At 36.5% G+C, this 2,482-nt stretch overlaps 1 pseudogene; it reads right to left on the reverse strand.

The window, feature by feature from the left end:
* Positions 1-317: 317 nt before the first annotated feature.
* Positions 318-2,165, reverse strand: LOC111382901 (annotated as a pseudogene).
* Between the last annotated feature and the right edge of the window lie 317 nt (positions 2,166-2,482).

Genomic DNA, 2,482 nt, shown 5'->3' on the forward strand with positions numbered 1-2,482 from the left:
GTTAGCTCAAAAATCAATTTATGCATGAAAACTGGGGTCATTTATCCAAATTCGTCACTATTTATCGAGAACTTGGTTCAAGACTAAGACTGAACCAAATTTTGCTTATAGTGCTTTAATTAGGATGATTAGTAAGAACTGTAATATTATCCTTTTATGCCGCACCATATTATCGTAAACGAGAGTTAAAAAACATCAGTCGTACTTGAAGTTTTGGACCTCTCTTCATTTGACATGTGATACGGAAGCTATAAATAAATTCAATAGAAGACAAAATTAAGAAATCGAAATAAAAATCATTATCCTAATCAAATCTATTAAAAATGGTGTACTTTATTAATAGACACAAGTTAAAAACAATCTTTATTGACACAAATGACATCAACTAAGTAGTATCGTAATGACAAAAATAAAAATCAATCCACAAGTAAGAATACAAATTATGAAGCATTCAATTTCCACAAGAATCTTATTTTCCGCCCTTGTTTCACCATGAGTAGAGGAGTGGAATATTTTGTTCATTCCAGAAGAAATTAGAAGAATCAACCTTGGTTTTCACCTGAACCACCCTATTAAAATTATTCTTGAAATATTTGATCCCCCAAATGCTGGCTTTTGTATAGCTTGTATTACCCTTGTCATTAACTCCTATATCAATATCTCTGTAGTTGAGATATGCAGCCCTTGGAAATCTTGAAACATAAGGAGTCATGTAACTGTAAAGCTTTCTAATCCAATTTATATAGTTTTGCGATGCTTCTGCCTCTTCTTCGTCCCAAGACACCAAGTGCAGAATTTCGTACAAATTACCAGCTCTGTGAGGGAAGGGAATCTCAGATTCTGAAATTTCATGCATTCTTCACCATATGGAGACAAGAACATCTCAGCTTCCTCGGCTTCATCTTCAAAAAACTTCCTCGGATTCATCTTCAAAAAAACAATTTCCATATTCCTTCAAGCCCATTCTTAGATATTGGTATTTGAACGTAGTCCGATTTTACTTTGAAGTATCGTACATTTGGCTGAGTCCTGTTCAGCAAGACATCGCGTGATTCCATGGGAAACCCAGCCCAATATAGGACTGATTCTATCCTACTCATTTCAGTACAATCTTCTCTCTGCAAACCCAATTCCGGGAAGCTTCGTTGCATCAAAGGAAGCAACGTATCAACACCACCAAGGAACAATGAATTAAATGTAGCCTGTATTGTTCTCTCGCCATCTTGGCTTGAATTTACCCTTTCTATATGGATCATAACAAGCAAATCTTTGTTGAATTTGTGCGCGACATATTGCCATCAGTGTACAATAATTGTTGCGTTTTGATCCAAGGTTCGGTTAATTGAAAACACAGTGACTTTTTCTGGAACATCCACCAGTTGTATCTTCCAAGCAAGAATGACTCCAAAACTTGCACCTCCACCTCCTCTTATGGCCCAGAAGAGATCTTCACCCATGGAATTTCTGTCGAGAATTCTTCCATTGACATCAACCATGCGCGCATCAATTATATTATCTGCTGCAAGCCCATAGTTTCTTAATAATGGTCCATACCCTCCTCCACTGAAATGTCCACCAACTCCAACAGTAGGGCAAACACCAGCAGGAAACCCTAGGGTTTGACTGTTCTCTGCAATTCTATAGTATAGTCGCCGATTGTTGAACCAGCTTGAACCCATGCAGTTTTGTTCTTAACATCAACGCTTATTTGCCGTAGGTTGATAAGATCAAGGATGACAAAAGGGACTTCTGATGTATAAGAAAGTCCTTCATCATCATGACCACCACTTTGAACCCGTATTTGCAAGCCATTTTCTCTGGCGCAATACACAACAGACCGAATCTGGGATTCATGGATAGGGGTAACAATGACTAATGGCTTAGGCGTCGTGTCTGACGGGAACCGAAGGTTTTTTATGGAGAAATTTAGGATGGATAAGTATGAAGGGTTGTTTGGGGTATAAATAATATTGGAAATGGAGGCGTTATTGTCTGATCGAAGGGACATACACTGAAGAAAATCACCGTGTCCATCAGAAGAAACTGCCCATGAACACGAAAAAATAACTGGAAAGGCAAATAAAAAGGAAAATATAATTGGAGTCTTCATCAATATTTAACGTAAAGCTGATTAATTTGTGTATTAGAGCGTAGAACGGGTTCAATTTATAGTATCCGGAAGGAGCATGCTTACTTTGAAATTACAATGAATATTAACATGACCATCAGGTTTGAAATTCCTGCTATAATGATTGTATGTTAGCGAATGGTCCGATTAAATTTGCTGTCGTGAACAAGTTTCTCAACATTATTTTATTCACTTACGTTATCTTTCCAATTTTTATTTTCTAGCTAAGAGAAGAAAATTATGTTTGCATGGTGTAACAGAGTAGTATTTGAAAGAAGAAATGTATCCCCATTGGTTATTTTGAATAATTAATTTATTTTTAGAATTTTCTTCAACGAAGAAGTCATAAATTTC

This window comes from Olea europaea, unplaced genomic scaffold (assembly GCF_002742605.1).
Source record: "Olea europaea var. sylvestris unplaced genomic scaffold, O_europaea_v1 scaffold2574, whole genome shotgun sequence".
Lineage (NCBI taxonomy): Eukaryota > Viridiplantae > Streptophyta > Magnoliopsida > Lamiales > Oleaceae > Olea > Olea europaea.